This window comes from Bufo gargarizans, chromosome 5 (genome assembly GCF_014858855.1).
Source record: "Bufo gargarizans isolate SCDJY-AF-19 chromosome 5, ASM1485885v1, whole genome shotgun sequence".
Taxonomy (NCBI): domain Eukaryota; kingdom Metazoa; phylum Chordata; class Amphibia; order Anura; family Bufonidae; genus Bufo; species Bufo gargarizans.
This window is the reverse complement of record NC_058084.1, coordinates 381117240-381142773: the sequence shown is the minus strand read 5'-3', so window position 1 is coordinate 381142773 and position 25534 is coordinate 381117240. Positions and strand designations below refer to the sequence as shown.

The following is a 25534-nucleotide window of genomic DNA, read 5'->3' as shown; positions in this document are numbered from 1 at the left end:
TCCACCTGTTGAAACGCCACCCTCCACATGTTGGACCGACTATATAAGCAAAGGAAGGCCATAAACGATTCCTTGATGATGTTTTTATATGTCCCAATATTTTGGGGGATACCCCTATGTAGAAATGCAAAATAACACACATCTGTGTTGGCTACCTATTCCTCCTTCGCCGCCGCTTCCAACTAGACCGCCACGTGAGCCACATCCTCCCATTCACCACCTCCTCAACCTCTTCCTCCTACATCATTCCTAATTTCCCTATCCACATTTGTTTGCAGAGCATTTGCCATGCTCTTAAGCACATTTTGCTGCCTTTTGCAGCCCTCTAGCTCTTTCCATGACATTTTTACAGCCATTTTAGTGCTCAAATGTTCGGGTCCCCATTGACTTCAATGGGGTTCGGGGTCAAGTTCAGGTCAAGTTCGGGTCCTGAACCCAAATTTTTTTTCCAAGTTCGGCCAAACCTGCCGAACCCGAACATCCAGGTGTCCGCTCAACTCTAGTTGACGTCAATGATTATTTTGCCCTTCCTCTGCTCTGTCAGAACAATAACCCACAAAAAACGGAATCTGTCTGTTGAGCATTCGCCTTCATACGGTCAGCATTTGTCAGTAATCCATCAGTATTGCTAATGCCTAAAAACAGGAGTAAATCCAATACAGATATGACACGTGAAATCATGACACGTGTCAAATCACAAGCTATTTCTGATGGGACCATACAGGCCTTACAGCTGCTACACAGACAGGATCCGTTCTGCGTCTCATTTTTCCTTCCTTCTGACAGATCACAAAAAGGGTCAAATAAATGATGATGTCAGCCAGGCCAAAAGGCAAAATAGTGGCCCAGTCATGAAGGGAGGGTGGAAACAGCATGAGAAGTCCACAGAGTGGCCCTATGTCATAGTGGTGAGGTGGAAGCAGCATGAGGAGACCACAAGAGTGGCCCAATGAAAGAGTCTGGAGGTGGCAGTAGCATCAGGAGGAGGCCACAGAGTGGCACAATGACACTGTAGAGATGGCAGCAGCATCAGGAGTAGAGATGGCCTTGCAGTTCGCCTGGAAGTCGCTTCGCGGCAAACTTTGCTCATTCACGGTTCACTGAACATGCGAACATATGGCGATGTCCGCAAGCGCCATATTCTTTTGCACTGTGCCGAACTATGACATATGACACATCCATCAGGTGGGACAGGACAGCCAATTAAGACATTTCAGCACATAAACACACCCCTACTCTATAAATAAACTCGATCTGACCATTGACTATAATGGGGTCTGGTGGATACCGGTATTCGACCACACTAAAACTGTTGCATGCATGGAATAGAGAAGGCCTTGCAGTTCGCCCGGCGGTTGTTTTGCGCGTTCGCGATTCGCCAAACATGCAAACATATGGCGATGTCCGCCGGCACCATATTCTTTTGCATTGTGCCGAACTTTGACCCATGACACATCTATCAGGTGGGACAGGACAGCAAATTGAGATGTTTCAGCACATGGACACACCCCCACCCTATAAAAGAACCCAATCTGGCAGCCATTTTACATTCAGTCCTTTGCTAGTGTAGGGAGAAGTTGCTGTGTGGAGCAGGGACAGACTGCTAGAGACATCAAAAGCTAGCTTATAGGGCCACAAAAGTCCTTTTAAGTATAGGTGTGCTATCGATAGGTGTGACCTACTGAGGGGTGTGATATACTTATAATATACTTTCTAACATTGAAAGTATTTTAGTGTATTGTGCAGCAGTTGTGTGCAGTTCTGCTGCGATACCGCAGCTATACAGAGGGACAAATGTTATTGGAACAACTAATTGCAACTGTTGCGATATACCAGTTGCTCCCCAAAAAAACTGATTGAGGCAGGGGTGTGTTATACCTATATTATACCTTCTATATAGTGCATTTGTATTGTGCAGCATTTGTGTCGCGACAGTACACAGATTAGCCCAAGGAGAGTGGTCCCCGCTGTTGCTGCCTTCACCGAGATCTCTAATGTCAGTGGTGGTGAAGGTGGCGATGATGATGTGTCGATTGACGTCATGTAGGTGCCCACAAGAGAGGAAGAGGAGGGAAGTTCAAATGGAGAGACGGAGCAGCAGATAGGGAGGAGAAGGAGGAGAAGCAGGCAGAACTCGCAGTGCATAGGAGTAAAAAATCTGACTGCAAATGTATCTGGAGCGAGCCATGCACCATGCACTCCCAGGAAACTGGCACATGGCTCCGCAGTGTGGGCTTTTTTTTAATGTGTCAGCTGCTGACAATAGTTTTGTCATCTGAAGCCTGTGCTGTCAGCGCATAAGTCGCAGTAAGCCCAAAACTCACCTAGGGAGGGACGACCGCCCTAAGAAGGCACCTGGCCTCCCATCACCGAGCCCAGTGGGAGCAACACCGTCAGAGCCCACAAAACGACACTCCAGGAACCCCACATCCTTCCTCTTCTCCTTCTCCCCTCTCCTCCCATTTGTCCTCCAATCCACCTTCCACCGTGCCGTCGTCGCGTTCATCTGGCAGAAGGCAGGCTTCCGTGGCCCAAATGTTCAAACTTAAAAAGTTGATGACGCCGGATAACCCTCTTGCTCAACAGCTGACCACCTGCTTGTCGGAACTGCTAGCCTGCCAACTACTGCCATATAAACTGGTGGACTCGGAGGCCTATAGAAAATTTGTGGCCATTGGCACACCACAATGGAAGGTCCCCGGAAGGAAATATTTCTCCCAGAAGAGCATCCCAGAGCTATATGGCCATGTTTACCGGCAAGAGAATGTATCTCTAGCACACAGTGTCGGTGCCAAGATACATCTGACCACAGACACGTGGCCTAGCAAACACGGGCAGCGAAGGTACGTAACTTTTATGGCCCACTGGGTGAAACTTCTGATGGCTGTTAAGCATGCAACCCGTGGCACCCATGTAGATTTGGTGTTACCGCCACGGATTGCATGCAGGCCTGCCTCTTCTTCTCCTTCTCCTACTCCATCCTCTGTCTCCTCCTCGACTGACTCCTCCTTTTCCACTGCTATCGCCTTTTCCGCTGCGCCCCCCAAGCTCCCAAGAACCCATTCGACGTGCCGGCTGAGACGTTGTGATGCTGTGCTGCCGCTTTTGTGCCTGGAAGCCACACTGGTCCTGCACTGCTTTCCGCTCTGCGGTCACAGGCTGATCAGTGGCTAACCCCACTCAATTTGACAGTTGGTAAAGTGGTGTGCAACAACGGTGCCAATCTATTGAGCGCGCTGAAACAGGGCAAAATGACATGGCACACATCCTGAACTTAGTCGTGCAGCGATTCGTTACCAAATACCCTGTGGTCCAAGGAGATCTTACACGGCCATGGCTCACCTTGCTGATGTTCAGCGGCGACACCATTTGCCTATCATACGTCTGATTTTTGACTGCCCGACACACTGGAACTCCACCTTGTATATGCTTGATAGGCTGCTCCAGCAAAAACGTGGCATTAACAACTTCCTGTACGAACTCTGCAGCAGGACAGGTTCTGGGGAGTTTGGGTTTTTTCACTGCCCCTGTGGCTGCTCATGCACGACGCATGTAAACTTTTACGGCCATTTAATGAGATCACCAAACTGGTCAGTCGCAACCAGGGCACCATCAGTGACATTGTACCTTACGCCTTCTTTCTGGAGAGTGCATTGCATCGTGTCCTTGATCAAGCCGTCGAGGAGCAGGAGCAGGAAGATGAGGAGGTCACAATGCTGAATGAATTCCTAGGGGGGCTACTCCATCTGAGACAAGTCAGCAGGAGTCTGAAGAGTCAGAGGAGGATGGTGCCTGGGGGTAGGAGGAGGAGCAAGAAGAGCAGGCTTTAAACTTTTCTGGGATCCCTGGTTTTGTCCGTGGATGGGGGGAGGAAACCGAGGATGACATTCTTCTGGGCGATGAGCAGGAGCCAGGCCACTCCACCGCTTCCAATTTGCTTCAAATGGGGGCCTTCTTGCTCCAGTGTTTGAAGAGGGACCCCCGTATAAAAATCATAAAGGGAAAGGACCAGTACGGGGTGGCAACGTAGACCCCCGGTACAAACTCAAAATGCTGGACATGTTACCAGCATCACAGAGGGCTGTAAGAATGCAGCATTTCCAGGTCTTGCTTCGAGAGATGCTGCATTCTGCAACCCATCGTCAGCCGCCCTCCGGATCCAGCCTCAGGGAACGCCTAGACCAGAAATGGCCAACCTGCGGCTCTCCAGCTGTTGCAAATCTACAGCTCACAGCATGCCAAGACTGCTTACAGTTATCAGCCTACAGCAGGGCATGGTGGGAATTGTAGTTTTACAACAGCTGGAGAGCCGCAGGTTGGCCAGCCCTGACCTAGACTGACAGATGTCCGACAACATTGGGTTAACGGCCTATGTGGACGATCTGAGAAGCAAGGATCCCCTTGACAACTGGGTGTGCAGGCTTGACCTGTGGCCAGAGCTGGCACAATTTGCCATGGAACACTCAGCTTGCCACTCGTCGAGTGTCCTGTACGAAACAACGTTCAGCGCAGCAGGGGGGATCGTGACCAATAAGCGCTCTCGCCTAGCTCATGACAGTGTGGACTACCTCGCATTTCTAAAAATGAATGAGGCATGGATCTCAGAGAAATTTAACACCTGTGATGACCACGTTTAATTAAATTTCCTCATGCCAGCCCACACATATCCGCAACCACATAGAACAAATAATGGTCCTTGTCTTGTGTAAATACAGGTGCATCAAAGGCCATTGTGTTATTGAATTTCAACTATTATCATTTGGGGGTTTTTCAAGAGGGGGGATTTCGTTAGCCACGTTTTTAATCCAATTTTATATTTTTTTGTTCTTTTAAACATATGTATTTTAGACATGTATTTTTACTAGCCTGCAGTAAAATTGTTATCCAATAATCGTCTAATATACCTCCAGATTTCTGTCCGGTGAATGAATAATTTTTGGGGCCTGTTGTCCACTGGCCGGCTGTAAAATTGATATTTATTGACCGCCTAATATACCTCCAGCTACATAATCACTTGATCTTTTATGTCTGGTGAATGCATAATTTTTTAGGCCTGTAATCTAACTGGCCAACAGTAAGATTGTTATACGGTGACCGCCTAATGTACCTCCAACCACATTATCAATTGTTCTTTATTGTACGGTGAATTAATAATTTTTGGGGCCTATAGTCCACTGGCCTGCAGTAAAATTGATATCCATTGACCGTCTAATATACCTCCGGCCACATAATCACTTTATCTTTTATGTACGGTGAATGCATAATTTTTGGGGTCTGTAATCTAACTTGCCAACCGTAAAATTGTTATACGGTGACCGCCTAATGCACCTCCAGCGTCATTATCAATTGTTCTTGTCTGTATGATGAATGAATAATTTTTGGGGCCTGTACTCCACTGGCCTGCAGTAAAATTGATATCCATTGACCATCTAATATACCTCCAGCCACATAATCACTTGATCTTTTATGTGCGGTGAATGCCTAATTGTTGGGGCCTCGGAGGAATTCAACACCTGTGATGACCACGTGTTATCGAATTTCACCTATTATCATTTAGGGTTTTTTCGAGAGGGTATTTCGTAAGCCATGTTTTTAATAAAATTTTATATTTTTAGTTATTTTAAACATATGTATTAGACATTTTTTTGTACTGGCCTACAGTAAAATTGATATCCAATGACCGTCTAATATACCTCCAGCCACATAATTACTTGATGTTTTGTGTCCGGTGAATGCCTAATGTTTGGAGCCAGTACTCCCGTGGGGCCTAAAATAAAAATTTTCTAGGCTCCAGCAGGCCACATTTTTGACAGTTTTTGTTTAAGATGCATAAAAATGGGCCCTGATTAAAATACATATTTTTTGTGGGAATTTTTGCCATTGGCCCCCCTCTGGTATGTCACTATCCATGTTGTGGGACGATTTGTGCACTTCTTGTAAGTATTTGGTGGCTGCCAAGTGAATGAGGCCCGCTGCGAACTTGCGGTTCGCGAACATTTGATCACGTTCGCGAATCGTCCCGGCCGATGTTCGTCCATCACTAATCCTGTTCCATGCCTGTCCCGTAGTGCCTTGGTTTCTCTCCTCGTTCTGTTCATGTCTGGCTGTTGTTCTGTCCTGCCTTCGGAAAAGGGTTCCTGTGGTCCCTGGAGGGGGATTGCCCATTCTCTGTTCTGTGCAGCTCTGCCTGGGGCCGCTTAGCTTCTATTTTTTGTGGCGCAGGTAACTGCTTCTGTCTTTGCTCTGCCTTTTCTGTGCAGCTCTGCCTTGGGCCACTTAGCTTATATTACTTGCGGCACAGGTAACTGCTTCTGTCTCTGTTTTAGCCAGTTCTGTGCCTTGTATATCTGATCTGTGGTTCTCCATGTATTCCGTTGCTCCTGGCTATGTGTCTGTCTGTGCCCGTATGTTTATGCTTCCTGACGGTACCTAATTCAGGTACCTCCCGGTCTGTCTGGACTAGCTGCCATTGACTCGGTTTACGCTCTGGAGGAGCCCCTGGCAACTACCTTCGACCCAAACCTATCCTCACCATCTGAGGCTCTAGTAATTACCAGGTGTTGCTTAGTCATGTCCCTCCAGAGTATTGCCAGTCAGTGGCACAGTGGGTCCACACCCGCTGTTCCGTTTCCTGACGTCCCGGAGGTCTGCCTTGGACCCCTGGCACGTAACACACTGAATGGCTCATTAACGTAATTCGGTCCATACAGGAAAAGAAAGTCTATAATCACCCATCAATTTTCCCAAAAAAGGCTCTATCACAAACTAATTTCACCACTGAATGGCTAATCAACGTAATTCAGTCCATACAGCAAAAGGAAGTCTACAATCACCCATCAATTTTCCCAAAAAAGGCTGTATCACAAATACATTTTACCACCGAATGGCTAATCAACGTAATTCGGTCCTTATAGCAAAAGGAAGTCTACAATCACCCATCAATTTTCCCCAAAAAGCCTGTATCACATACAACTTTAACCACTGAATGGCTAATCAACGTAATTAGGTCTATACAGCAAAAGGAAATCTACAATCGCCCATTAATTTTCCTGTATTCTTTTTCCTATTAATGCAAAAAATAAATACAGCACAATTCACCACAGAACGGCTAATAGGACGTACGTATCTATCCTATTAATACACCCTGTAAATGGCTGTAGTACAATGGAGCTTCATCGCTGAACGGCAAATATTTTTTTGCCACTAATACACACCAAAAAGGGTTGTAATTTTCTCACTTTACCACACAAAAAGGGCTTTAGAACATATAACTGCACCGCTGAACAGCAAATCCTTTTTTGTGCTCTAATACATGCAAAAAAGGGCTTGACAACATATAACTGCACCACTGAACGGCAAATATATTTTTTATTTTTCCACTAAGACACACCACAAAAGGCTTTAGAACATATAACTGTACCGCTGAACGGCAAATATTTTTTTCTTTTGCTATTTTCAAAACCATTTCATTAATAAAATATTTCTGCATCCACCTGAAAAAACTGCCTGTCATTAGGCAAGATCCATCCTTCCCAGGTAATAGAGACTCATAAGATGGCTGAGAGGAAGTGAGGGCATGTCACAGCTGAGATCCTGAGCCTGATAGAAGAACTGCTTCCACACTCCTTATGAACATCACATGAACCTCCTGTGTGTCTGTAAGTGTTATTTATCCCTCCTTATCTGTTCTTTGAGGTCCAGAGCTGAAAGCAACACAGTGGAAAGTAAGAGAAAGGATTTCACAGCAGTACAGTATGGCAGGAGAGATACGCTCCCTACTTCTGAGTGAAATGCTTCTTGCTGTGCAGCTTAAATAGGAAATAATATGGCTGAAAAAGTATTAGGGAAGCCAAAACATAACTGTTCCTTCACAGCTGATTGTATGAAGAAGCATTTCCATTATGCAAATTTTTTTTTTTTTGTGCTCCATGCAAAATCTGTACCAGACCCCCTCCTAAACACACGTACCTTGTGGCATTTATGCATTTATGACACTACACTCTTCCTTTCAGGCAGATGAGCTTTGGCTCCATGTGTGGGTACTATTCTGTAACTAAAGTAGTTTATGTCTGCCTCTGGTACTTTTGATGTTGGCCCAATGCTGATGCAGGACACTGTAGACCCTGCAATGCTGATTTTGCTCAGCAACTTCATACTATGCACTCATTAATGCAAAGGATAATCATGGCCAGCTCCAATGCAGAGGTCTGGGGCATGTAAAAGCATGGCACTCCAACAAATGCAAACTGAAGAAAAAGTTCATTCATTCATAAAACAATGGAATCCTTTATTGAAAAATAGTAATACAATCCAGGTATGCCAAACACACAGTGCACAAAAAAAAGTCACAAGAGGTGTGTTTTGTCTGTGCGCTATGTGTCTGGCATAACTAGATTTTGTCACTATTTTTCAATAAAGGATTCCATTGTTTTATCCGGAGCGTGGAATAAACTTTTTCTTCAGTATGCACTCGTTCATAGCTGATATTCCTGCATGAGCAAACTATATTATATGCATACAATGAATTTTAGCTTCGAGAATTGCAAAGAGGTATATCCCCGTGAAAGAGAACCATACAACTAGTGCCACATTTTGGAAGCAGCTCCCTATTAGTCAATTTTTCAACTTTTTTAAAAGCCTTATGTCATACATACATTAAAAGCTGCTCATCCACAGCTGACTAGCACCAAATACAACTCACTTGATCTTCAGATTGGCTTTAAATCACCAGTGGCTGTAGAGGGTGACAAAGACAGTGAAGATGCCCAGTCAAATCATGCATATATTTCTCTTTTTGAAGGTGAACATATCTGGTTTCTGCATGGAGGACATGTCCCAAAATAGGGGACTTTGTCAATCATGGAGTACATACTAAGTAATGGGACTTTCACAGCATAAATAGAATAAATACAATTCCTTATGCATGATAATAGATCACTTTATACTTTAAGAAAATAATACAATTGTTTGCCAGTGTAGCTGGGTACTTCTTATTAGTTGGATATGGAGTCACTGTGTATACATAAAGGAGAGCAAAGACACGGAGATGGCATTTAGCTTTGTCTAAAGGGTCGATAATGGCACAACTAATGCAAATCATTTCTACCACCAAAACCAGAGTGAAAGAAATCTGTTAATGCTGCCTATGGTGCTTACTGCTTACATAATAGATTTTGCAAATTTCCTAGTTTTTTCCTAAGCAAAATATAGAAAAAGACATATAATTATAACCACGAGAATTTATAAGAATAACACTCACTATTTTACAAATAACTGAAAATGGATGTGTAATTTAATGCAAGCTTTGCTATTTCCACTGCATAGAAAATCTATATGAATTTATATGGTTGTTGTTTTACTTATTTATTTGTGAAAGCTATAAACTGTTTTTCTACTGCATTGGACTTTGACCAGTTATATTAAAAGGCTCAATAATCTGTCTAAGCTCAGGGTTAAGTGATGGAATTCATTTAAATGCCCCAGAAGTAATCATCCACAAAGAGTACATTATTTCTCTTTTATGAATTTTCAAACCTAATACTGATGGGTGGAATGCAATTAAACCTAATCAATATGTAATTTAGGTAGGCTGACATGTTTTCAAATCCTTAGAATATAGATTCTTTCAATATCTTAGGAGCTTAGTGGAATGCTTAGCACATATAACATTGTTACACCTCATACAGTAAGTAATTAATACCTTTAATCATGATTGGCATCAAAACTGGGTATTAATTAAGATACTCCTTTGGGAAAAAAGTCAATACGCTGTAGAATAATATATGTTGGCACATATTTAATTCGATAGTAGGGGATGTTAGATTGTTTTATCCTGACTTACAAGTTGCATATAATGTTTACTTATATGAGGGTGCTTGTATAGTCTGTAGCAAAGGTACTGTATGTTTATTTGTAGGTATTAGCTATTATAAATACAAGATAAAAGTTAAAGAAACAGCACTAATTAGTAATAGTGATAGCAGAAAGGCCCCTTTTATATGGGCTGATTATCAGAGAAATTATTGGGAAGGACTAGGAGCATTCTTATGAACATTCCTTTACAATAATTTCCCTGTGTAAAGGTGTCTTGAGCAAATGTTCGCTCATTGGATGAAAAAAACTTTGATTCGGGCACAAAAATCATAATTTCTGAAACAATAATTCTCTATGGAGATGAGTGATCAGTTGTCCCCATACAGATGATTGCCTCACACCTACTGTAGTCTGTGACAAGCAGGTAGTTATAGATATCAAGTGGTTTATTCCTGATAGTTACCTGCTCAGCTGTAAAGAGGCTTTAACTCCAATGATCGTCTCAGAGATTTGTACTGGAGATTCAAGTTTCCAATCTAGAATATAAAGGATATTCACTGTATATGTGATAAGTATGTTGTAGGCGCTGGTCCCTGTTCATCATTCCATGGCTGATGATATCTCCATGGAATACAATGGAGAGGTTCAATGGAGAAGCTTTCTCCACTGCAGTTTATAGGAAATACCAATATAGCAGAGCACTGCTTTCTCTGTTCTCCCAGAGATGGGGCCCACACCTATCTAGAATTTGTGACATATCCTGTAGAATACCCCTTTAAGAATACAGTATTCTGTGCTGTTTATTAGCTTAATTTACTTGTAAATACCATTAAATTCACTATGGGTAAGAGTTGGAGGATAATTACTGTTGTCTTTTAGTTCCTCATGGCTCATAAAAATATAAATAACTAACATGGAATTATAGGATGTGTATCTACACCATATATATGGAACTTGTCAGCTTATAAACTCCTGTGATCACAGCAGCATCTGCAATTAATCAAACATGCTGTTTCTTAAAGGTACACTTTAATTATTAGATTATTAACACATTATTTAAGTTATTCTTCTGAGTGGTTGCAGTTTACTGTAAGAAATATTATTTTTTCTTGAGCTGGACCGTCATTTTAAATGTCCAGATGGATTTACACTAAAGTTTATACCATTGTATTCACAGGATATTTAGCAAGTGGCAAGATCTTTCTGTAACCTTCCAATAATATCAATGGAGAAAGCTTTCCAATAAGCCACCACCTCTTTCTATCTAGTTCCCCCTTGGATACAGCTGTCACTCGCCTTTTCAATCTGCTCTCTCCATTAAAGTTCATTGGAGTTGAGGAAACTGCCTGTTTTACCTTTTAGACCAGAGACCCACCTCAGGACCATTGCCAAAAAGTCAACTATGGCATATCATGTAGAAAGGTACTTGCAGTCATATTTAGAGCACCGTTTTGCATTGTCCTTAGCATTTCTGTGTTCATTGTCAATTTAAGTGACAATAAGGTCTAATAAAAATGGTTAGGGTTTACAAATAATAATTAATACATATACAGATTTTCTTAATTTATGACTCATTGCTTTCATGTTTCTAAGCTGCTCATGAGTTTTTCTCAGTATCCAATTGTATAAGAAAATGATGCTTAGAAGTGCCTGAAGTGATATGGATAAAAGGTCTTATTTGGAGCTATTTTCTGGTCACTGGAACAGAAATGACAAAAGATTCCGTGTATTGGTTTTTCAATACTACGTTCAATAGTAATAGGAAATTGATGGTGTAACTGTGCCATCACACTGAGGAAACTTATGATGCGGACAATAGTGCTTTCAATAAAAGGCCTTTTGATTCTCCATGTGTCAAACTGTTTTAATATTATTGTATTTCTAGGTCAATGAAGGGTTAATGTGGTATCATAAATCATATATAAACAAGAGCCCTAAGCTCCTCTTTGTCTAAATACTTTCTAACTAAGGTCAAAAAGCATGAAGAAGAAAAATGCAATGGCTGCTTTCTGAAGTCATTCAGAGACTGCATTAATTCCATTGCCCCAAAACTGACATTGACATAGCATTCTAAAGAGGGTGAATAATAGGTGAATTAGAAATTAATGATTCTTCTGCTATGTAAATGGCAATTAAAGGACATGGCATGCTTCAGGCAGTGTCCTTAAACTCTTCTCCATTTGTTTAGAATGGCATTCATAGCATACGTATAACAGGACAAAATAATGTGCTTTAAGTAAAAATGGGGATGGTATACGGCTTAAACTTGTGCTGGCTTTGCTGACAGCATTATACACCATTGTTAATCTTGTGATATGAATAAATAATGAATGCATAAACAAACTGCAAAGCAACATATTAGGCCATCAACATAATGCAGCAGTAAAACTCAATAATTTGCATTGATTATAATTGTGTTCATCAAAGTGTGGTGGTTAGAAAACAACCGTGCTACTGCTGCTCTGCAATAAATCCTTGTAAAAAAGTATGAGCACCGAATGAAGGCTTTAAATCATAGAATATACTGAAGGTGACTTGTTCATTAGGGTTAAAATAGGCATATTAAACTTTTTTTAACTAAAAGCGTTATACTCATTCTGCTTATGTAGGAGTGATAACTACAAGGCTTAGATCTTGATGCTATGTTAATAAATAATAATTATTATTATTATTAGTAAAAAATGGATGACCTATCCTTAGGAACAGCTACTTAAAGAGGCTATGGCACTCTCAACAGTTTTATCTTATGCAAATAAATGGGACTGAGCTGTAACACCGGGCTTAGTTGCTTCTAAAAGTACAGAGCTACGACTGGTCAACAAGAAGGGGATGCCATGCTCACTTGAGTCCTTCAAACATCTGCTCAACAGTTGTGCTGAGAGTTGGACAGCCACCAATCTAATATTGATGGCCTACGCTTATTCCTGGATAACCTCTTTAATAAAGTCAGTTTTCAATACATACATTTTCCTGGTCTGTCTAATTTGTTGATCAGTTAAGCAGCAGGCAATATGTGTCTACCATGCAACAGAGAATGAAAATATATTCCCATCCTTCTGCTCAGAAGTTATTAAGAACATTGTAGAGTACTGACCTCTGTTTTACCATTGCAACCCTGGATAATCTTCAAGGAAAGCCCTGAGGCATGAAGGGGCAATGTAGTAGTATTTGTATCTTCTGAGGTAGGGACAAACTAACCCACTAGAATGCCATTAATGATGTCGTTTAAGGGGTGCAGAGGTTGCAGTAACATCTGATCCCTGGTCCCTGTGGTACCACTTGGAACCGAACCCGAGTTCGGGAAATGTTTTTTTACAGTATCAATCAATTTCTGAAGTTATTATGCGAAGTCTAGCGAGACTTTGTAAAGTAATAACTTTGGCTCATAGAAGCCAATACATTTTAATACTGTACAGAGTTCTCACTCCGTACAGTATTGGAACAAAGTTTTATCCAAACTCGATTCGCTCATCCCTAGTCATGTCCAAAGATGCCCGAAAAAATTTAATTTTAAAGTATTTATCCGATACAGTGAGCGCCAAAACAGGAGAAAAAAATCTAAATGCTTCACTTACAAAAATTCTATAATAACTAATCAAAAAGTCATACTAACCCACAACTCGGTAAACACTGCAGCTCATCCTGCACAGCTCTGTAGAAATAAATATAAAAAAAAAGTTATGTGTTCCAGAATATGGCGATGCAAAGAAAATTCGTTTTTTTTCAAACCTTTTTTATTATTATTATTAAAACAACAAAAAAATATAAATGTGGTATCACTGTAATTGTATTGCCTGACAAAATAAAGATAATGTCATTTTTACTACATTATGAGCATTTTAAAAACTAAAACCTGTGAAACAAAGGCGCAGGTCTGTTTTTTTTCCAGTTCCAACCTATTCATAATTTTTTTTTCCAGCTTTCCGAAACATCATATGCAATATTACGGAAATTATGTAATTAAAGTGTAAAAAAAAAAAAAAAGCAATCCCTTATATGGCTATGTGAACAGAAAAATAAAAAAAAGCTATAGCTCTTGGATGAAGGAAAATTAAAGAGAAAACATTAAAATTGTTTAAAGCAAGTAGTATGTACATACCATTATTAGCATACACATTTTGTACAAAAACACAAAATGAAGCTTATCCTACAACATACAGGACAGGACAGTAAGTTTTTATACCATTCCCCAGTCATGTTTGGAAAACCCATTTTAAGGGTACATTCACACGACCGTATTATTTTTTTTGCGACCGATCCGCATCCGTTCCTCATTTTGCGGAATAAAAGCGGACCCATTAGTTCATATGGGTGAATAAAATGTGCGGACAACATTCAGTATGTTGTCCGCATCCGTGTTTCCGCATTTCTATTCCACAAAAATATGAAGCGTGTACTGATATTGTCTGCACAGATCGGTCTGCAGCACCATTCAAGTCAAAGGATCTGCAAACTGCGAATGACATACGGAATGGTTTCCGTATGTCATCCGTTTTTTTGCGGATCCGTTTCAGTATTATCTATTTTTTCCTCTAGTTTTTTGCGGACCGTAAAAAACAGAAGACATACGGAACACAAACTGAAGTCATTCGTCCGCAAAATGCGGACACGCGGTTCTGTTATTTGAGGACCGCAAAACGGAAAGGATTACAAACGGTCGCGTGAAGTGTAACTGTCGTTTCAGTTTATTTTTAATATTGTGTAGGGACATGTAAGATATATATATATATATATATATATACACAGTACAGACCAAAAGTTTCGACACACCTTCTCATTCAAAGAGTTTTCTTTATTTTCATGACTATGAAAATTGTAGATTCACACTGAAGGCATCAAAACTATGAATTAACACATGTGGAATTATATACATAACAAAAAAGTGTGAAACAACTGAAAATATGTCATATTCTAGGTTCTTCAAAGTAGCCACCTTTCGCTTTGATTACTGCTTTGCACACTCTTGGCATTGTCTTGATGAGCTTCAAGAGGTAGTCACCTGAAATGGTCTTCCAACAGTCTTGAAGGAGTTTGCAGAGATGCTTAGCACTTGTTGGCCCTTTTGCCTTCACTCTGCGGTCCAGCTCACCCCAAACCATCTCGATTGGGTTCAGGTCCGGTGACTGTGAAGGCCAGGTCATCTGGCGCAGCACACCATCACTCTCCTTCATGGTCAAATAGCCCTTACACAGCCTGGAGGTGTGTTTGGGGTCATTATCCTGTTAAAAAATAAATAATGGTCCAACTAAACGCAAACCGGATGGAATAGCATGCCGCTGCAAGATGCTGTGGTAGCCATGCTGGTTCAGTATGCCTTCAATTTTAAATAAATCCCCAACAGTGTCACCAGCAAAGCACCCCCACACCATCACACCTCCTCCTCCATGCTTCACGGTGGGAACCAGGCATGTAGAGTCAATCCGTTCACCTTTTCTGCGTCGCACAAAGACACGGTGGTTGGAACTAAAGATCTCAAATTTGGAGTCATCAGACCAAAGCACAGATTTCCACTGGTCTAATGTCCATTCCTTGTGTTCTTTAGCCCAAACAAGTCTCTTCTGCTTGTTGCCTGTCCTTAGCAGTGGTTTCCTAGCAGATATTCTACCATGAAGGCCTGATTCACACAGTCTCCTCTTAACAGTTGTTCTAGAGATGTGTCTGCTGCTAGAACTCTGTGTGGCATTGACCTGGTCTCTAATCTGAGCTGCTGTTAACCTGCGATTTATGAGGCTGGTGAATCGGATGAAGAGACTCTTGGTCTTCCTTTCCTGGGGCGGTCCGCATGTGAGCCAGTTTCTTTTTAGCGCTTAATGGTTTTTGTGACTGCACTTGGGGACACTTTCAAAGTTTTCCAGATTTTTCGGACTGACTGACCTTCATTTCTTAAAGTAATGATGGCCACTCGTTTTTCTTTACTTAGCTGCTTTTTTCTTGCCATAATACAAATTCTAACAGTCTATTCAGTAGGACTATCAGCTGTGTATCCACCTGACTTCTCCACAACGCAACTGATGGTCCCAACCCCATTTATAAGGCAAGAAATCCCACCTATTAAACCTGACAGGGCACACCTGTGAAGTGAAAACCATTTCAGATGACTACCTCTTGAAGCTCATCAAGAGAATGCCAAGAGCGTGCAAAGCAGTAATCAAAGCAAAAGGTGGCTACTTTGAAGAACCTAGAATATGACATATTTTCAGTTGTTTCACACTTTTTTGTTATGTATATAATTCCACATGTGTTAATTCATAGTTTTGATGCCTTCAATGTAAATCTACAATTTTCATGGTCATGAAAATAAAGAAAACTCTTTGAATGAGAAGGTGTGTCCAAACTTTTGGTCTGTACTGTATATATACACTTTATTACAGAAAGATTTTCTTTATACTTCTTTATTTCTTCATAGCAAAGCTCTGAGTGTTGCTAAGGAGAGTCTGTCTTCAGCATTCTACTGGGTGCTGAAGACACCTGTATATAACATGCAGAGGCTTCCATACTGCCTTTCACTACCCCAGTCTCTGACTATGCACACGTGCCTTATCACTGCCTATCACAATGCTTATCTGACTTGTTACACACATGCCTCTTCAGCGCTCAGTTAGAACATTGAAGACAGACTCCTTAGCAATGCAGAAGGAGACACTTCCACACTTTTTCTAGTACAAAGAAACATCTTTCCATAACAAGCTTCGCTTGGGTATATTTAATCTATTTCATTTAATGTTTGTATGTGTCATTAAAAGATATTGTAACGGTCGCGTACACACACACAGGGGGAGGATAGTGACCACTGCGCTCCACCCTCACACCTGGCCCTGCCTCACAAGTCCTAATGACAGGGGACAACTGGACGGCAATCCCTAGCTTGGAATAAGTGCTGGGAGGACAGACCAGACAAACAACAGAGAGTGAACGGACCGAGTCAATACCAGGAGAGCAACGAATACAAATGGAGAAAGCATAGAATAGTCAGGAGAAGCCGGGGCTATAAATACCAGGAGCATCGTGAAGTACCAAAGGAGTCAGCAGAGGATTGTCAGGAGATAGCCGGGGTCTGAATACCAGGAGAGCAGCGCAGTACAGAAGGAGCAGGCAGAGGATCGTCAGGAGATACACAGAGGGTAAGTATGCCAGGTATGCAAAATCACAGCAGAACCTAAATAACAGGCAACCTGTGGCCAGCAGGCTGCCTGTTTAAATACTGAGCAGCATGTGATGTGGCCAGAGTCACATGACTCACCCTGCTGTTCATGGCTGAGCACCGAGTGCCCAGCTCGGTGTTCAGGCTTCATCAGGTTGCTGGGGGAACCGAGGACGCTGGCCGCGCTGAGGAGACATGCTCGGCCGGATCCGTCCCGCCCCCCATCACATAGGAGACGAGGACTGATTGAGGGCTGCGATACACCTGCTTCCACAAAATACTAATTGAGGGGTGCCATATACATGTTTCTGCCAAATACTAAATGAGGGGTGTTATATACCTGTTTCCACAAAATCCTGATTAAGGGGTGCTATATACCTGTTTCGGCCAAATACTGATTGAGAGGTGCTATATACCTTCTTCCACTAATTACTGATTGAGGGACGCCATTGCTATATAACTTCTTCCACCAAATACTGATTGAGGGCAGCAATACACCTGTTTACACAAAATTCTGATTGAGGTGTGCCATCTACCTGGTTCCGCCAAATACTGATTGAGGGGTGCTATATACCTGTTTCTGCCAAATACTGATTGAAGGGTGCTATATACCTTTTCTATTTGTTGGCTATGGCTAATATGTGTATTTTACGAATATTCGCTATATTGCTATATATTCTTGTTTTAGAATATGACGAATATTCTAAAAAACAAAGTTATAGCAATATAGCGAATATATTTGATATTTAGAATATTCGTTTTTTTTTGTTTTTCAATCTGTACTGTTATTCCACTTTGGCATACTGCTCCCCGACAAGCGTTCTCATCACCATGGGAATGCCTGTGGGTTAGAATATACCATCGGATCTGAGTTTTCATGATCTCAGGGAAAACTCAGATCCGATGGTATTTTCTAACCCACAGGCATTCCCATGGTGACGGGGACGCTTGTCGGGGAGGAGTATGCGAACAACTGTACAGATAGGAAAAAAATGCAAATATTCTAAATAACGAATATATTCACTATATTGCTATATATGCGTTTTTTAGAATATTCGTCATTTTTTTTCCATATGAAAACATGATTCCTTCCTGTTTAAGTTGCTTGTGGGCCAATGACTCATTGACCCACAAGAAAGAAGCAGGGAGGAATCATGTTTTCAGATGTTATAAAATGACGAATATTCTATATAGCGAATATATAGCACTATATTCGAAATATTTGCGAATTAGCAAAGTTGCGATATTCGCAATTAATATTTGCTATTCGAATATTCAAGCTCAACACTAATTATTATTCGGGGGTAGGGCTAATATCTTTATATTATATAGATTCTAGTGAATTATACTGTACCCTGTATTTCCAAGTAGAAAATGATAATTGGGAAACACAGTCCTCATCCCTGACCACCAGGACCAGATAGAGCTCTGTGAGTACATGGCGGCCTCCCCTCTCCGCCACGCTGCTCCGCTGTGTACTGGTGCTTATTCTGACACTAGGGCTGGGTTCACATCCTATTTTTGCCATCCATTTAATGTATACCAAAAATGTATGCGTTAACAGATGCCTCAGACTGATGCCGTACAGTGGTGTCCGTTCACCATACAGTTCCATGGTAGAAAAAAATGTACGTTAACGTATGCATTTTTTTAATGGACTCTGCAGGATACAAAAACATGGAGTGCTGGACATTTGTATACATCAAACCGATAGGAAATAAAAAAAAATCCTAGGCTCCAGCAGGGCACATTTTTGAGACGCATAAAAATGGCCTCTGATTAAAATACATATTTTTTGGTGGCAATTTTTGCCAATGATCTCGCTCTGGTATATCACTGTCCATGTTGTGGGACTATTTGTGTACTTCTAGTAAGTGACTGCTGGCTACAAATAAGACCTGAAGGTTTTTCAGGTTCGCTTGCCATTGCAGTGAATGGGGCCCACCGCGAACGCGCGGTGCGCGAACATTTGATCGTGAACTCGTGTTCGCGAGTCGTCCCAGTCGATGTTTGTCCATCACTACCCCTTACCACTGACCCCCCTCCCACAGTGCCCCGTCCCTTAAAATTGGACCTCCACAGCAGCCCACCCCCTTAACTTTGACCTTTACAGCAGAATTCCCCTTTAAAGGGAGTCCGTCAGCACATTTACCCCTTTTTAACAGTTCCCATAGCGCTGTAGCCGCAACACAGATGATTAAAACGGTACCATTATATGCTTTTGTGGACTTTTAAAACTGCCAAAAACGAACTTTGATGCATATGTAAATGAGGGCTTGCAAGTGCCCAGGGCGGCGTCCACCGCGTTGGAGCCCAGGCAGCTCTGCCTCTTCGGCTCTTATCCCCGCCCAGCCTCTTCCTCTGTCCGCCCATCTGTTTTCTCTCCCCCTCAGCGAGATCCCGCGCCTACGCGATAACTTCCTTGGCCGGGGCATGCGCATGCCTGGGCTCCAACGCGGTGGACGCCGCCCTGGGCACTTGCAAGCCCTCATTTACATATGCATCAAAGTTCGTTTTTGGCAGTTTTAAAAGTCCACAAAAGCATATAATGGTACCGTTTTAATCATCTGTGTTGCGGCTACAGCGCTATGGGAACTGTTAAAAAGGGGTAAATGTGCTGACAGACTCCATTTAACATTGACTTCCACAGGGGTCAGCCCCCTTAACAGTGGCCTTTACAGAAATCTGCCCCTTAACACTTATCTCCATATGGGACAATCCCAAAACCTCCAGTTTTAGGCCTCCTGCACACGACCGTATGGCTTTTTCAGTGTTTTGCAGTCCGTTTTTCACGGATCCGTTGTTCCGTTTTTTGTTTCCGTTGTGTTTCCATTTCTGTTCCATTTTTCCGTATGTCATATACAGTATACAGTAATTACATAGAAAAAATTGGGCTGGGCATAAAATTTTCAATAGATGGTTCTGCAAAAACTGAACGTTTTTTTGTGGACCCATTGACTTGAATGGAGCCACGGAACGTAATTTGCGGGCAATAATAGGACATGTTCTATCTTTTAATAGAATGGAAAAACGGAAATACGGAAACGGAATGCATACGGAGTACATTCCGTTTTTTTTGCGGAACCATTGAAATTAATGGTTCCGTATTTAGACCCTGTATACGTAATGCAAAAAACGGCCAGTAAACGTAAAAAAAAACGGTCGTGTGCAGGAGGCCTTAGGCCGGACAGTCCGGCTTTCAGACTCCCTGTCTTCTGTCTGGCGCAGGGCCTGAATAGACACAAGGATGTCCTTTTGAACAGCTCACTCACAGATAGCAGCACTGTGCTGTCTAAGTGTGAGCTACAAAAAGAAAGTCACCCTCTCTCCCACCACTGCAACTGACAGAAGTTGATTTTTAACTAAATTCTTTCAATCCCTGTCGGCTAAGGTGTGGGAGGGGGCATGGCCTAACCAGATTGGGGCGTGGCTTAGCGGGACCTAGAAGTTGATTTTTAACTTCATTTTTCAATCTCTGTCGGCTGAGGAGTGGGAGGGGGCGTGTCCTAACCTGATAGGGGGTGTGTCATTTTGAACAGCTCACTCTAAGACAGTAGCACTGTGCTGTCTGAGTGTGAGCTGCAGGGAGAAAGTCACCCTCCCTCCCACTCCTGCAGCTGACAGAAGTAGATTTTTACCTTCTTTTTTTTCAATCCCTGGCGGCTGAGGAGTGTTAGGGGTGTGGCCTAACCGGATAAGGGGGGTGACTTACCAGGTTTTAAGTTCTACTTTTGAGGGTGGACACATTGTGGCAGGGGGTGTGTCTGGGCTCCTTCCTGCAAGAGTGACGCCCCTCTGGGCACCTTACTGGCTCATTTGCATACCAAATATACTGGATTTTCAGAGGACAGAAACATCTATTTCTGGAACAAAGGGCACATCTTGAAATAAGGTACTAAGTGCTATTAGGCCATGGCTTTACTTCAATAGCGATTATCCTGGTGACAGATTTCCTTTAAAGCTCTCCTACAGCAGTGAAGAAAAATGTATGGGTTGTTATGGAAACCTGGAGTAAAACTGTGTTTGTGGAGGCTAACAGCCTGCGAGCTTCTATTGGCTGTTAAGGGTCATGTGACTAAGCTTCTATTGGCTAATGCATTTTTTCGGAATATCTCAGGAACGGTACGTGCTAGAGAGCTGAGACCTGGTCTAAAACTTTCCCGGACACCTGATGTACCTGTGTGCCAAATTTCGTGATTGTAAATGCGACGGTGCAGATTCCTTTAGCGGACATACATACACACACATACATACTCAGCTTTATAGATTAGATTTGCCCAATGTTTCATAGCCCTTTCCCTACACTATATTAAAAATAAACTAAAACAACGGTTACAGAACATTTTTATAAATGTTTCAATTTTCACATGTATGAAGCAACAAAAGGTTCAGCCAATTCAAATCAGATTGAACTCCCATTATACGTATAGCATGTTAATTTTATTCATGCTACTGGTCAAGTGTTTAATTCCAAACCGCTCACCAGCATATTTTGTACCTTTGCTGTTTTTGCTCATCTAGACAAGACTAGACTGTAGGATACTTGTCATTCTAGAAAGAAAAGAAAAAAAAAACATGGTTTAAATGTCAAAAGGGAGATGCGCTTCCAATATCTTAAAAAATATAAGGTGATAAGTTGGAAATGTCAGGTAATTGGCAGGCAGATAGAAAGTTACACTATGTCCTCAGTGAAGAAAATTAACCGGCAGCTGGTAGCAGAGGCCCCAAGGTCATCTGAATGTCAGAATCAACTAAGGGCCAATCATTCAGAAGGAATCTCTGCTGATATTTGCCCTCACTGGTCATTTTCACATCTCTTAGGAACTGCCCTACTACTACTGCCAACATGTGCTCATTTCAAAAAATTACACAGATTGTGATTTATTACCCATCACGCTGGGGAAAAAAAATCTATTGTGAATTAAAACACCTTTTAAAAAAAAAATTGCTACTCTGCAATACGTATCATATCATCATAAATGACATTGAGGTTATAATCTACAGTACTCTGCTTCAGAGACTGATAAGACTCCACCAAGGGACGATCAATACTTACTATTCATTTTTGAAATTATCTTCACATTGATCCCTGAACAAGCGCCAGCAACACAGAGGCACAGTGGCTTTAATACTATAATTATATAAAGGTTTACAGGCTCATCCTCCCAGCCAATAAAAGCTGTCAGCTGGCAGGGACAGTTACAATCCCGTAATCCATCAAAATGCTGTTCTCTGACCTATGTGCTTCTGGGCTTTTGGTAGACCTCGATAAACGTGCTTACAGAGAAGAGAATAGCAACAAATGCTAGGAAAACAAAGCATGAGATTCATATTACAGATTAGAGAAACATGTCCCCTGTACTTCAGCAGCTTTATCACTGCGCGGAGAAGGACATTTTCATGTTAGGAACTCCAGGGAACACTCAGAGGAGAAAAAACTACTTCCAACTTTGCTGCAAACAGCACTATGACTTTGAACTGAATAATAAACTGCTTTAATCTCACAGGAGCAGAGTCAGTAAATGGAACGTAACATCTGGAAAGGCGATGCCAACAAAGCAACTACATCTCAATTATATATAGAAAAATAATTAATGTTTGTAATTCTAGGTGATGATATGCAGATGCAAGAGCAACAAGCACATGGGTACTGCACATCAATGATTCTACATACATACAGTACCTAAATGCTCAGAAGTACTCTAAACATCTCACTGCTCTTTTTATTCACCCAGTGCCATTTTTCTCTGAAAATGTCACTTTACATGACCCCAAGTAATGGGAAGCCGTATGTGTACTACTGGTGTCTTACATCTATCACTTACACTATCACAGTACCTGGGGCGTCGCAACAACTACTTAACCCTTTGGGTACCTACTCATCAAGGAGCACAAAATAAGCACACAGTTAATAATTATAATTTGTTATATAGTATAACTATTTTGTTGGATGTAGTCACCGCTTAATAATAATAATAATAATAAAATATTATTATTATTATTAGAGATGAGCAAATTTCATATTTTGAAATTGGTTCAAGCTTCGTTTGGTGGTAAAAGGGGAATTGCGTTATGGATTCCATTACCACGGACCATAATGCAATTCTATAATGGAATGCATAACTGAATGTCTTTAGAGGCATTCCATTATTCATTCCGTCATAATAGAAGTCTATGGGCTGCAAAACGGATCCGTCCAGTTTCCGTTATGCAGGGAATTCACCTTTTACAAGTAAACGAAGCGGAACAAATTTCATAACCTGAAATTCGCCCATTTCTAATTATTATTATTATCACATTTTAACCATGGGTTTGTAAGGCACCTTTAGACTATATATACTATATGATTACTATATCATTAAAGGGGTATTCTCATTACGCTGTTTTATACTTACCTGCTCCCGCTGTCCACTTCCTGGTTTTGGCAGGGGGCGGGCTCCATCTTGATTGAAGTCTTCTCCCGGCTGGGCCGCGAGCTGGACTGAACGCACACGCCGCCGCGCATGCGCCCTGGTGACTTCCTCCTGGCAAGTATACTATACTGGCCAGGAAGAAATAACCATAGCGCATTCGGGACTGTGCACGGCTGGCCGGGAGAAAAGAAGAAGTCGTCTGCGCATGCGCAGCCACCGCGATTCCGGAGAAGAGCGGTGGCCGTAACCAGGGGAGACGGAAGACAACAGTCAGGTAAGTATATGTTCATTTTCTTCTAAGGGGTGGGAATTAGTTAATTAAATATATTTAGAAAAATGATCACTGTTAAATCATTAACAGATTTAACAGTGATCATTAAGATGGAATAACCCCTTTAAAATAACATATCACTTATTATATTATGTCCCAACTTTCACATAGTGAAAGCCATGAAAATAAGATATCTCCCTACTGCTTGTATAAATCAGAAACCATGCTAAAGAAGGGGTGGGATGGGATAGAAGAGTCTAGATCCCCATTCAACGGCTGAAAATGAAGCATATAAGGGAGAAGGAATAAAAATATAACCCACTATAGGGAGGGGGCCCAAGTAAAGAGTTCTGTGGTATCATTTCAGCCACTTAAAGCAGAGAAGAATAAATGGCCACACAGCCTGTATCCAATGGAGGAGGGGGCACAAGGCTACTTGATGCTTTGATACTGCATGATCTAAGGAGAAGTGACTCCTAAATGATATGATCACTGGATTGATCATAGTGTCCAGGTATCATCCCTTTGGATATAGGCTTGTAAGAGGGTTGCAAATGACTTTTATCCCTCTTATAATAAAACTGTATCCTTTACAATTATATTTTACTATAGGTTACTGTTACAGCAGCAGTACCACCCAAGTTGAACAGTTAAGTGACCATCGCTGACTTCAAAGCAGCAATACTTTTGTTTTCTTCATGCATACTTTTATATCTCCCCATACTTAAAGGGGTTATCCCATGATTAATAAAAAAAATAAAAATCAGACATCATATAGTCCATTACAACCTCTTTCTAAGAAAGCCAGAATCAGCCATGTACCTCACATGGAACCAGAGATCTCCCCATTCATTGCTCTACTAGATTTACACTGTACTGTATATCAAACTGTTCTTCTGCCGCTCAGGGGGCGTGTCTCAGCTCTCCCTATCACAGCTCAGGGGGCATGTCTCAGCTCTCCCTATCACAGCTCAGGAGGCAGTTGAAAGATGAAACTGAGCATGTGCGGCCATCTCAGTGAGCCGGTCAAAGACGTTAGATAAAAACAAACAGTAGGTGGTGCTACACAGACGCATTTTATTGAATAACTCAGTGGCTATTCTACATGTTTAATTACATGCAATCACAAAAGAATTCAAATCCAGGTGATGGTTTGAAAACTGTACAGTATTTTTCGTGAGACAACCCCTTTAAGTGCACTATGTAACTTGAACCCATGTTTGATATGCCAGGTTGTGATGCTATGTGATATTCCATATTAGACTAGCTGAATATAAAAGAAGAACACCTGTAAAACTTAAAGGGGTTGTGTCACAAAGCATATTCTACATCAGGGATGGTCAACCTGGGTCTCTCCAGCTCTACCTACAGCTATCAGCCTACAGCAGGCTATGGTGGGAGTTGTAGTTTTACAACAGCTGGAGAGCCGCAGGTGGGCCATGCCTGTTCTAAATTTTTCAAACCAGCACCTGAATCTAAATACTAATTGCATGTAATAAAAAAATTGTACATCCAGTGCGCTATCCTATAAAATGTATCTGTACAGCGCCACCTGCAGTTTGTTCTTTTCCTCTCTTTTTTTTCCCGTCTCACTGAGCTGGTCAAACAAGCTCGGTTTAAGGTCTCAGTCACACAACCACATCTGTTTTTGCGGTCCGCAAATTGTGGATCTGCAATACAGGCCATTTGCATTACGCATTTTGCAAATCGGATCATCTTTCTCCTATGTAGAAATGCCTATTCTTGTCCGCAGTTACGGACAAGAATAGGATATGTTCTTTCTTTTTTGCATGAAAGTATGGATGTAGACAGCACACTGTGTGCTGTCCACATCTTTTGCAGCCCCATTGAAATGTGGAACGGATGCAAACAATAATACACAGTTCTGTGAATGGG

The 25534-nt window shown here is 41.7% G+C and overlaps 1 long non-coding RNA gene across 1 annotated transcript; it reads right to left on the bottom strand.

Annotated features, from left to right (window-relative positions):
- Window positions 1-10289: 10289 nt before the first annotated feature.
- On the bottom strand, window positions 10290-21503 carry LOC122938644. The gene is made up of 3 exons (XR_006390044.1): window positions 21453-21503; window positions 13427-13465; window positions 10290-10349 (listed from the first exon to the last, which is right to left on the bottom strand). It is a non-coding gene; the product is annotated as an uncharacterized LOC122938644 (long non-coding RNA).
- Between the last annotated feature and the right edge of the window lie 4031 nt (window positions 21504-25534).